Source organism: Nanorana parkeri, unplaced genomic scaffold (assembly GCF_000935625.1).
Source record: "Nanorana parkeri isolate BGI_ZX_2015 unplaced genomic scaffold, ASM93562v1 scaffold1211, whole genome shotgun sequence".
NCBI lineage: Eukaryota > Metazoa > Chordata > Amphibia > Anura > Dicroglossidae > Nanorana > Nanorana parkeri.
Genome location: NW_017307479.1, coordinates 453,306 through 466,712, shown reverse-complemented (window position 1 = coordinate 466,712; position 13,407 = coordinate 453,306).

The window sequence follows — 13,407 nt, the reverse complement described above, 5'->3', positions numbered from 1 at the left end:
ATGCAGACTGCTTCTACAAACATTTGTGAAAGAATGGGTCGCTCTCAGGAGTTCAGTGAATTTAAGTGTAGTACCGTGATAGTTTGTCAGCTGTGCAATAAGTCCATCCAGGAAATGTCCTTGCTACTAAATATTCCACGGTCAACTGTTAGTGGTATTATAACAAAGTGGAAGCAACTGGGAACAACAGCAACTCAGCCACGAAGTGGTAGGCCACGTAAAATGACAGAGCGTGGTCAGCGCGTGCTGAAGCGAACAGTGCCCAGAAGTCGCCGCTGTCAGTCACTAGCTACAGACCTCCAAACTTCATGTGGCCTTCAGATTGGCACTACAGTGCGTAGAGAGCTTCATGGAATGGATTTCCATGGTCGAGCAGCTGCATGCAAGCCTTACATTACCAAGTGCAATGCAAAGCATCGGATGCAGTGGTGTAAAGCACGCTGCCACTGGACTCTAGAGAAGTGCAGACGTGTTCTCTGTAAAGTTTGGTGGAGGGGGGATTATGGTGGGGGGTTGTTTTTCTGAGGTGGGGCTTGGCCCCTTAGTTCCAGTGAAGGGAACTCTTAAGGCATCAGCATACCAAGACATTTTGGACAATTTCATGCTCCCAACTTTGTGGGAACAGTTTTGGGATGGCCTCTTCCTGTTCCAACACGACTTGGTTGTGGCTATAGGGCAGGAAGTGGAGGAAAATCTTCCCAATGGCACACAGATTGCAAACAAAAAGTTGACAGGGGTTATAACCTTCCCTTACACTATGGAAAACAAAAACAAAAAAAAGCTTTGGCTTCAGTTGTAGTTTAATGTAAAGTAAGAAAATTAAAAAAACTGCTAAAAAGTAAAGTCATGTGAAGTTTCTTCTGTCAAAAAATGCTTCTTACCCATAGCAGGAGGTGCATCATCAAAGGCAGCCCAATGACTGAAGAGAACAAGGGGGGAGCTGCAGTGGTGTCCCTAGCTTATTCGCTGCCTGAGGCGGCAGGGGTGGGTAGGGGGCATGCTGGTGGTGCACGTTTGGGAGGGGGCACTGGTGGTGCACACTAACGGGGTAAGGGGCTCTGGTTCCAGCTCTGGCCAGTGTCCTGCCCAGCTCACTGACATCACTGGTTGCCAGGAAATGGGCATCCTTCCCCCCCCCCATGAGATGCCACCTGAGGCAACAACCTCAGGCTGACTTATTATAGGGATGGTCCTGGGGACCTGGAAGAAGCAGCAGAGGAGATGGCAGCAGCAGTGGACAGACTAGTGACTGCCAGCCTAGATCAGTCAGCACTGGAGGAGAGCACACTTCACATTACATTTTGCAATTTTACTTCTGCTTTAAAGTACAACCCCAATTTTCAAACTTTCCAAAAAAGTTGGGACGTGGTGTGACATCTACATAAAACCAGAATGCAATGATTTGCAAATCTCATAAACTCGGATTTTATTCACAATAGAATACATATCAAATGTTCAAACTGAGAAAATTTACCAGTTTAAGAAAAAAATAAGGTAATTTCGAAATTGATAGCAGCAACACGTCTCTTGGGACAGGGCCATGTTTACCACGGTGTAGCACCCACTCTGCTTTTGACAACATTGAATAAATGTCTGGAACTGAGGAGACCAGTTGCTGGAGTTTTTGGAGAGGAATGTTGTCCCATTTTTGCCTGATATAGAATTCTAACCGCTCAACAGTCCTGGGTCTTCTTATTTTTCTTCGTATTTTTCTTTTCAAGATGTGCCAAATATTTTCAATTGGTGAAAGGTCTGGACTGCAAGCAGGTCAGTTAAGCACCCGGACTCTTCTACTACGAAGCCATGCTGTTGTCATAGATTCAGTATGCAGTTTAGCATTGTCCTGCTGAAATATGCAATGCCTTCCCTGAAAAAGAAGTTGTCTGGATGGGAGCATATGCTGCATTAAAACCTGGATACATCTTTCAGCATTAATGGTGCCTTTTCAGATGTGCAAGCTGCCCATTCCATACACAATAATGCACCCCCTTACCATCAGGGGTGCATGCTTTTTAACTGAGCTAATAGGAATCTGGAAGGTCCCTCTTCTCTTTAGCTTGGAGGGCGCTGCACCCATGGTTGCCAAAAAAAATGTCAAATTTTGATTAGTCTCACTACAGAACAGTTTTACACATTCAACAGACCATTTTCAATGAGCTTTGGCTCAGAGAAGAAGACAGTGTTTATGGATCATGTTCAGATATTGCTTTTTTTTCTGGGTGATGGAGCTTTAACTTACATTTTTGGATGGCATGGCGAACTGTGTTCACAGACACTGATTTTTAGAAGTATTCCTGAGCCCATGTCCATCACATAATCATACCTGTTTTTTTAATGCATATGATATTGACATGTTAAAATAAGAAAGGTAATTTCTTACCGAGTTGCTTCCTTCAAACCTACCCCTCAATTTCCAATATCACCTCCTCTACAACTACCTTTCAAACTGCTACATCTCTTCCTCTGCACCTACCCCTCCAATTTATATATCCCCTCCTCTACATCTGCCTATCAAATTCCTATTTTCTCTCTTCCACACTTTCCCCTCCAACACCTATATCACCTCCTCTACACCTGCCCTGGCAACCTCTTTTTTATCTCATCTACACCTACCTATCCTATTCTTATATCCCCTCCTCTGCACCTGCCCCTAAAAATCTAAAGTCCTCTGCTCCACATATATCCATCTGGTTTCTATATCTCCACCTCCACACCTACACCTCCAATCCCTGCATGCCTTCATCCACACCTTCACCTCCAACTTCTATCTTCTTCCTCCACACTTATCACTCCAATCTTCTTATCCCCTCATCCGCAGCTACACCTTAGACCCCATCCGCCTTAGATGGGGCTTTAGTCTGTAGTTGGGGATCCCCATGGCAAGAACTTACAGATTCTTAGGGCAGAAATCACAGGGGTGTCCATACAGATGTGGCCGCTGTACCCATCCAAGTGACAGGTTGACAGAGGCCCCATCCATCAACAGTAGTGCACATGTAATCGTACATGGAACAATTACCTGTGGTTTAGGATAGATGACTGTCCCTGGACGCAATCTGATGGAGGGAGTAGGAGGAGCAGAATGGAGTAGGAGGAGCAGCGTAAACCACAAAAGAATATGAAGTTTCTAGTCTTCTTCTTTGGTAGGCCACAAACAGTTTCAGCAGTTAGGCAAGGGAAAGAGGCAATTGCAGGAAGTTTATATAGCAAAGTAAACTGCAGCCAATAGAAGGTACAACAAGGAATGAGAATGTTGAATGGTGACAGCAGGACAATAACATTGATCAACACCAGCAGAAGCCAAAAAGAAGAATAGAGAAACTTATTAAGCCAGGGAAAACCTGATTAACTGGTTGCTTTGATTGAGGCAAAGCTTGAGGCAACTTCATCTGTAATTAATGAGATGAAACATTTGACATTTTTCTGTTATGATGTGTGAAGCTAAGTGCTAACTCTTGTTTCAATACCAGCCATTCTGGGCTAAAAGAGGCTGACAAGGATCTAGATTGCTGGACAGGAATTTAACTTTTTCCAGGATTATGTTCATCTCCAGATCTAAGATCTGCCTCTTTAACTTATTGATATGTTTGACTAAAAGTCAAGTTTGCCGAAAAGTGATAATCCAGTTTTGGGTGGATGCACGTGAGGTCACCCACTGATTTCTTAAAGCTCTTGGTTACTGCAGCATGGAGTACTCATCTCTGAAAACTCAAGTCCCCCAACATCAGCTCTTTTGTTATTTGCTCTATTTGTGAACTTTACATAGATGTGTTGGCAATGGCAGACCAAGAACCTGCGTTGGTGGGAACCTCTCAGCAGCCAAGAGAATCATTTTTATTGGCCGTATTCTTTAAAGTGACATTAAAGGCAATCACTCACTTACATATCACCCTATCTAAATCACGGTGTTGTTCCTATGTTTTTAATGAGTGATGTGTTGACAATGTTGACAATTTTTATTAGAGATTTTCTGTCAAGATGGTGTTGCGTTTGTACTTTTTTTTATACTTAAAAACTTTTTCTATATACTAATAAAGTAAGCCAGTGGCTAATTATTATCAATATTGGTTGGAGTATAACCTCTTTTTTCCACCTCACTATCTCTAAGAGGCGGTAATTGTTTACATGTATGCATATAGGTTATCAATCATATGAATTGATGTGTATTCCTATACACTATAGTGGTAGTGTTTATTCAGTAGACAGTATATACCTTAGATCAGAGGTGTCAAACTCAAATACACAGTGGGACAAAATTTTAAAAAAGTCGAGGGTCGGGCTGGTTCACACAGTATAATACCGTGGTCTATACAGTTTATCACACAGTACAATACAGCGGCCAATACAGTATATCACACAGTATAATACAGCGGCATATACAGTATATCACATAGTATAATAACAAAGCCTGTACCCACAAACACAATCTCCCATTAACACTGGAGCTAACTTTATCCAGCATTGCTCAGTGAGCAATGCCCAATAAAGTTACTATGATTCCTATGAATGGAAGCTTATCTGCAGGGACAATGCTATACCATCCCCAGCACGCTGATCAGACACATCAGAAATACGAACGCATGTTCCTTTTAAAAAGGCAGATATGTATCTTAGATAATACTATGTCGTCAAAGCAAGTGCATCCACACCAAGCCAATAAATCCGCGCACCCTGCAGGGGCCCTAGCTGGCGTCCACACACTCGCTAAGAAAACACTACTCCGCCATTAGCAGAGGAAGATATCCACTCCAATGGTTTACCCTCAGTGCCGAATAATCCGAGTCACAATCCAATCGGGCTTGACGCAGAAATCCGGACACTGAGAGACATGATGACAATATTACAATATACTAAAACACATCCCAATAAAATTTTGACAACAACAGTACCTGCAGGCTGCAGCTCTCCCGGCTCTCTGTCGTCTGTGTTGGATCCTGATTCCCGCCAAGGAGCACCTCACGTCATCTGGACTGGACCTCGGGACCCCTCTCAGTCACCTCACCTCACGGCCACACCTCCCTTGTCACGCCATGCTGCTGCCAGGCTGCCTGCTGGGTAATGCAGTTCTGTGGCCGGCGGCAGCTCTCCGGCTCCTCAGTCCCATGAAGATCGACGCGGGCAGAGTGAGAGAGCTGCCGGCCGGCAGGGCCAGATCTAATGATAATTAATTATCATCAGGCGGGCCAGAGATAATTCCGTCGCGGGCCGGTTCTGGCCCACGGGCCTTGAGTTTGACACGTATACCTTAGATCAAGGGTAGGCAAACTCCTGCTCTCCAGCTGTGGTGCAACTACAAATCCCATTAGGTATTGCAAGAATCTGACAGCCACAGACATGACTCCCAGAGGAAGATGCATGAGATGTAGTTTCACCACAGCTGGAGAGCCGGAGTTTGACTACCCCCCTGCCTTAGAGGATCTCACACTGTAGATATACAGTTGCAATGCTATAGGAATTAGGGTGCCTAGGCAATGTCACTTGTCAGGGGTCAGGAAGTGAACTGCAACTTCTTACAAGGAATACAAGCTAACAGGTAGATTGTTCAGGGTTCTACTTAGCCACAATTAACCTTATTTGATATTCCCTATTGGACAGCAAGTTTTCACTTTTCAAGTATAGGTCTACCTTAATATAAGATGTCAAAGAAGTCCCTAACTCCATCAGAAGTAACTTCAGGGGTACAAGTACGAAATTACTATGATGATATTTTATGTGTTATGCAGATGTTTTAACTGTTGTAAAAAAAAAGTAGTTTTTGAGACTGAAATGTTTAAATGAAACAATGTTCTCAAGACGACTGTTACACCAAATAGTAAGTGTTTTAATGCTGTGTATGAATGACTAGTTGAGATTAGCAAAGAACAGTTTTACACTTAGGACTTGTTTCCAGTGATTTATGTACACATAAAAACAACATTTGTGAAGCTAAAAGAATTACAGGTAGGACAACAGTAAGAGATCAACGCAGAATAAATATAATGAAGGCTTAAAACTACTAAAGCAAAACTCTGGGCAAATATAAACAAATCATTTAGTCTAGTTAGGTTTGCAGTGGAAAAAATATTACTTTTAAAAACAAAATACTTCTAGTATAACTGTTAAATAATATCTTTATATTATCTTCCAATACTCCATGCACAGCAGATATCAGACTGGGAGATGTTTATAAAGCAGTGAATGGGAAATTCATGAAACATTCCCTGCAGATCAATCTTTCTGGTAAATGTGTTTTAATATTTAGTGAATTATTCACCACCAGTGAATGTTTGTTGTCACATTTACTGCTATATAAATATGCTCCTTTAAGAGCGGAAAGGTATGCTGACCTATGAGTTTAACAGGGCTATGTTGCTTTTACAGTTCTGTCAGTCACGTATGCTGGGAGCTGGAGGGGTAGTTGAAAGCTGGAGGGTGAAAGGACTGTGACATTGCAATAAAAAATTATGGTGTCACCATGCTGGTTTTGACAGGTATGAGGTACCCGAGTGCCTGAACTGAATTGCATAGATGTAAGACTGTTTATGTATATCGATTTCACCTGTATATTGAAGTGTTTGAATAAAGCTTCACTTTCATTTAATTTTGGGTGATGGGCATCTAATTTTATACTTAATCAAGAAGTGTCAAGAAGAATCCATCAATGTAGAAAAAGTCTATCCATATACTCCCCTTGGATCTACTTCCCCATGGGTCTAATGCTGCCTATTCCTATAAGACATGTATATCAGTTCCATGAATATTATTGAAGAAACCTCAGAAGCACTGAGAGTCACAGGATCTAGAGCATTAATGGGAGCAAAAAGACAGTGCAACTCCATGGATATAGATCTTGGTTGTGATGTTCCACAGACATGTACTTCTTCATACTCTAGGTGCACTTCTTACCATCAACCCCAAATTAAATTACATTTATTGGGATTTTCTATAATCATCATCATCATCATCAAAGGTTTGTTTAGCTTTAGAAAATATAAAACACCCAACTGTACGCTTTGGACCTTTGTGCACTTGTATTTCAGGTGTTTCTATAAAACTCTTGATGGTGTCGTCTTTGCTCTCAAAGGTGTTGTGGCTTCTTATTGGCTTTGGTCTTCTTTTTTCAACTTTTTTGGAGCAAATTCTCCATATCTGTAGACATTGGTTTCCAAAATCGTTGGCTTCTAGCACTGCCCGATCAGTTAAGTCAGGGAACCATCTTTTGATCACTGATATATCCTTAGGCCATATTGGACGCCCAATTTCTTTTATTTTCACATCTTCTTTAAAAGCAGGGTTTCCAAAACTGGCCCCAGTTAGGAAGTGTGCAGAATTTAATGGATATGTTTGGAATGTGATAAGGTAACATAATCTTTCTTCAAACAACTCATGGCAAGGAAATATGTGAGCCTGTGTAAGAAGTCTCCACAGTTTCAGAATGGAGGCATAACATCTGTGTCCATTACTAGCATTTATAAGTTCAAGAATATAACTGACACATGTTTCTCTGTTATTGATAATAATACTTGAATCTTGTTGATATCGATTGGAGTTGATACACTTTTCTGCTGCTGACCTGGAACAGTGTTGTGATCCATTAGCGCCTGAATAATAGAGCACAGTAGAATGTCCAGACTTTGGTTGTTCCTGTTGAATTTCCATGGCTGATAGAACTGGCTCTCTTTGACATCTGCTCTTCGCATCATATTGGGTTTTGGTACCAGTGTTTGCTGTCTTCTTGAATTTACGAGGATTCTTTGGTATATCTTGTCTGAAATTTGGGTTTTGCAGATTGCCAGTCTCTAGACATGCTCCACACTTTATCTGGAACACCATGGCATTCAGTAGAGGCCTCAGCTGAGTGTAAAACTCAGCATGTATCAGACGTTCATCAGTAAACAAGTTGTTCCATACCTCTTCACACAAAAAAAGAGCTTTAATATCATTAAGCAGCCATTGACAGGCTGTCAGCAGCACAGTCTTCAGCCCTTCATCATGTCGGGTGCAGACACATTCCACAAGTTCCCTGATGTTTATGACATCAGCCAGTTTGACAGCCAAAAATCTTTCTGACAAGGTATATTCAATATCACCATATAACTGTATATTCTCACCAGCACCACGAGGACATTGAGTTTTAATTAGCATCGCCAGACTTCTACAAGCATGGGACAGGACTTCCTTTTGGGTGACACTTCCATTCTCCCAAAGCTTCAGCTGTACATTTTTTAAAATATCTTCAGCCAATGCTTTACAGGCTCCTGTTATAACATATTTTGTGCCATCCACAGGTACGAGCTTCTGCTGCAGACTCTGCTGAATCACATTCTTCCCAAGGTTTGTACAAGCTAGCAGCAAAGATTCCTCTACAAGGCGATGCATTGTCTCTACAGTGACTTTACAAGTCACTGTTAGTAAGTAAGTGCATATAAAGTTGAACAGGATGCAGGTATATCGGTCTATGGTTTCGAAATAACCCACAATGCTCTGAATTTTGGATGCATTCCATCCTCCTCCTTAATGATAAACAATCTAGGTTCTTGTTCTTGACTTTGCTTTTAAACAAAAAGTAAATACTGTGAGTTCCATTGCCAATCAAAAGTAGTCACTGTGAAGAAATTGTACAACTATTTAGGTGTTGGCTCAGTCTAAGTTGATGTTTGTGACAACATGTAATCAATCTCAACTAAAATATCAAATAGTTGATTGTTATTAGTTAATAACTCATTTTATAATAATTTATATTTAATAAATAAAAAGAGCGCTGTATCGGTAAAATTATATAACATAGTAGGTAAGGTTGAATAAAGTTCAACCTATATATATATATATGTGTGTATGCATGTATGTATGTATGTATGTATGTATGTATATGCTTGGCTCTAGTAGTTCCCATATCCCTGTATATTTAAGAACTCAAGAAACTCATCTTAATGTTTCTTGAATTTATCAATGCTATCAACAGATACTACTGACTATGGAAGGGAATTCCAAATTTTTACTACTAGCACAGTAAAAAAAAAAATCCCTGCAAACGCTGAGATTAAACCTCCTCTCTTCTAATCTTTTGTTGTGTCCTCATGTCATGCCATTAGTATAGTTCTTGGTGTAATCATCCTATTCCGAATATTGTTGTCCCCATTTATGATTTTGAAAATTACACTTGGGTCCCCCCTTAGGCGCCTCTTTTCTACGGAGAACAAATGTAATTTCTTGAGGCGATCTTCATACCTCAGGCCTTCCATTCCATTTATTATGTTGTAGCCCTTCTCTGAACTCTCTCAAGTTTGAGAATATCTTTCCTGAGAGTTGGTGACCAAAACTGAACCGCATATTCAAGATGAGGCCGAACCAGTGATTTTTACTGTAAAGTGGTAACATTATGTTTTTATCCCTTGCCAAAATTCCTCTTTTAATGCAGGATAATATCCTGTTTGCTTTGCTGGTCGCTGCTTGGCACTGCATGCTATTGCCAAATCTGTGATCTATGAGCACCCCCAGGACCTTCTCCATCTCGGACTTCCCCAGTGGTGCACCCCCTAGGTAGTAGTTTGCACACACGTTCTTTGCTCCCATTTGCATAACCTTATATTTTTTTATATTACATTGCATCTGTCAACTTGCAGCCCACTCCTCAATGTTATCTAGGTCCTGTTGAAGCAATCTGATGTCTTCTTGAGAGTTTACTGCCCTACACAGTTTGGTATCATCTGCAAAAATTGAGATTTACTATTTGTCCCAACTCTATGTAGTTTATGAATAAGATAAACAGGATCGGTCCCAAGACTGATCCCTGGGGCACCCTGCTCATAACCTTTGCCCAATTAGAAAATGACCCATTTATTACTACACTCTAGATCCGTTCATGCAGCCAGTTTGCCACCTATGTGCATACAATTTCTTCCAAACCCATAGACCTTGGTTTATGAATTAAATGTTTGTGGGGGACTGTATCATGTGCTTTAGCAAAGTCAAGATATGCCATGTCTACTGGTATTCCTTTATCTAAATAAATACTGACTTCCTCATAAAATGTTAATAGATTGGTCTGAGATGAACGGTCCTATATGAAGCCATGTTGGTTGCTACTTATGATATAATTTTCATGCAAATTTCTGTATATAGTCTCTTATTATTACTTCAAATATTTTACTCCGTTTCCCCTTTTTGTATATTGGTACCACATTTGCTTTTCGCCAATCAATTGGTAGCATACCTGACATTAAACTGTCCCTAAAGATTATGAACAGTGGTCTGGCTATGGCCTGGCTGAGTTCCCTGAGCACCCTCAGATGTAACCCATCTGGTTCTGGACATTTGTTTATATTTAATCTTTACAGGCTCTTTTTTACTTTGCTTTCTGACAGCTACTAAGATATGTTAAATCTGTTGTTACCAGAACTGATGCCTTGTTCATTAACCCCTTCTGACTCTCCTGTAAAGACAGAGGCAAAGAATGTGTTCAACACATCAGCTTTCTCCCTGTCACTAGTAGCCTGCTTCCTGTTATCATCTGAATGGGGCCTACATATTCTGTCCTTATCCTTTTACTATTTATATATTTAAATAATTTTTTTGGGTTCCTTTTGCTTTCTGTTACTGTGTGTTCTTCGTATTCTATTTTTGCAGCCCTGATTGCTTTTACACATCTCTTGTTGCATTCCTTGTAGTGTTTGAATGCTGCTGGTGACCCCTCTGACTTATATTTTTTTGAAGGCCTCATCCTTTTCCCTTATGTGTTGATTTACCTTGCTATTTAACCACCCTGGTTTAACTTTCACTGTTTTGAATTTATTGGTAATTGGAATGCACGGGCCAATTTTGCTAATTACTATTTCCTTGAGAATGTCCCTCTCCTCCTCTGTGTTCATATTCAGGAAGATTTGGTCTGAATTTGTATGGGGACTTCCTTGGTTGTGGGTCCTTGAAAATGCAGCTTGAATTTTAGGTCGAAGTACAGCTGATCAGTCTCGACAGTAATAATTCTGCCACTGTAAGGGGGGATTTGTAGTGAAAGCACAGTTCGAGGGCTGGATTTGCCCATCTCTGTTCTAGATACGATTCCTGTATATTTGAATTAAATGTTGACTGGCTGGACCATGGGAAAATGTTTATTACACTAAGCAAAAACTATTATCCAAACTTCACTCTCTTTTGGCTGTATGATGACTTAAAGGAGATTAACACTCATCCTCATAGTTAGAGCTGACGTGTGATATGGAAACTGTTACACGTTGACTTTATAGATCGGGAAGTGAGAGAACACATAGCGTCGCTAGCTCACTTCTTGATCATCTCCCTGCAGAGAGCGGTGACTGTCAGTCACCGCTCCCGCATGGCTTCCCCCCTCCCCTCTACGATCCTCCAGTGCTGACTGGAGGATCGGACGGGGCAGGGGGTGGGCAGGCTGGCTCTGTTTCTAGATAGGCAGAGCCCACTGTCAATCAGCCAGCTGTGTGGATCTTGACAGGATTGTCGGGTTCCGTCCCGACTGCGGCACTCTCAGTATATAGCGGGCAATTGCCCGCTATATACTGAGCTTTGGGTCACCAGAGGAGGTTAGTATATGTCCTCCCGTGACCCTAAAGAGCACTATGGGATAAAAAGGTTACCCCATAGTTCTCTTTTAATGCTATGATGACTGTTTACAGTTGGGAAAGGCTCTCCAGGGAAATGTAAACATGTGTTACAGAGATTAAATGTAGATTTTTTTTTTAAAATAGCAAAAATCCTGAGAGCAAGAGTATGCTCTCAGGATATCAGCTTTAAGACATTTAATATAGCCATAACAATGGCAAATTATTACTTTACAGTTACTGTGGGTTATTTATTTTTTGCATTTTGTTCCTGTGTTACTACATGAAGGCGCAGAAGAAGGTGCCCTTCTGGCAATTCACACCCAGAATGTTGCATTCTTGGGGATATGCTAGAAGAATGTGAAATTTTGCAACGTTTTCCACCACACAAACCTGCAAGAGATAGCTTGATTTATGTGGCCTAGAACTGTACTTTAAAATTGACAAATATTAGCATGATGTTGAGAAAACATTCTGTACTCACACCTCAATGTCAGGCCTGATGACATAGCACTTGGGCTATGAGCCTGGCACAACAATGGCAGATTTCAAGTCATTAAGCACAGCCAGTTGCACAATCACAACTGCTTTCGTGATCAACAGCTTATACTAATAAAAAACACAAAGATAATATAGATTGTAATCTTCCATGTAACTGCTTGTTGTCAAGAAAATATGAATATAATTTCATATGTAAAGGCATATAAAGGCAGATATGTATTGTCTGAGTCTCGTAGAACTCTCCAACATCTCTGAGAGTTCCATGAGACTCAGAGATGGTAACAACAAACATAGAGTCTAAAGACAAGGAACACAGACATCTCAGGAGTGCTTTGAAAGTTTGTGGCTACCCATACTGGGCATTTGTTAAAACATCCACAATGTAAAAAATAAACACAGGATCATCTATCAGAGGGGAGAAGGAGAGCATACAGAGTAATATGGTCATCTCGTATGTAGGTAGAGTGTCGGAAAAATGCAAAAGGAGTTGGACATTGCATCCCTGTGTCTTTCAGTCCCAGCAATACACTAAGACAGAAGCTTGTGCATCCAAAAGAACAAACAGCCGAACACAAGCAAAGCACCTTAGTATTTGGAATGCAATGTAGTGAGGAATGCAAAGACCTGCACATTGGGGAGACAAAACAACCTCTCAACAAATGAATGGCCCAACATAGGAGGACAAATTCTACAGGTCAAGACTTAGTAGTTTCCTACACCGTAGGGAAAAGGGACATTCTTTTGATGACAGTGTGGGGCACATTTTGAACAGAAATAACAACTGGTTCACAGGAGGTATGAAAGAAGCCATCTCCCTCAAACTGGAACAACCATCACTGAACAGGGTTGGGGGCTTTCAACACCGTCTTTCTCCCACATATATTGCCGTTTTACCTTCTCTACCCCGTCATTTTGACAACAATGCACATCGTTAGCCATGTTAATGACGTGACCTACCATGACTTGGATAAATGAGAACCTTCCCAGACAACAGTCCCAATAATTGTCACTTGGGGACCATGCCTGTGACTATGCAAATAACTATTTTGCTAAAGTCATTATTTGCATAGTCACTTTAGTAGTACTCCAGGCAGTGCTGGACGGAAACATTCAGATGAAAAAAGTATGATCTGACAGTTTATGCTGCCAGCTATTTTCTAAAGCAATTACTTTCAAATTTTCACAGTTCTCACAGGTTCATTGTAAACCCTTGTGCACATTGTTTGTCCGTCTGTCCTCTGCATTTAGAAATGGGGGGTTGAGAGGGAGACACCGAGCACGACTTACAGAAAGTAAACTACTTTCAACCCATTAACAGAGGGCTGTCTTAAAGCATGTCATTATTTAAAAAAAA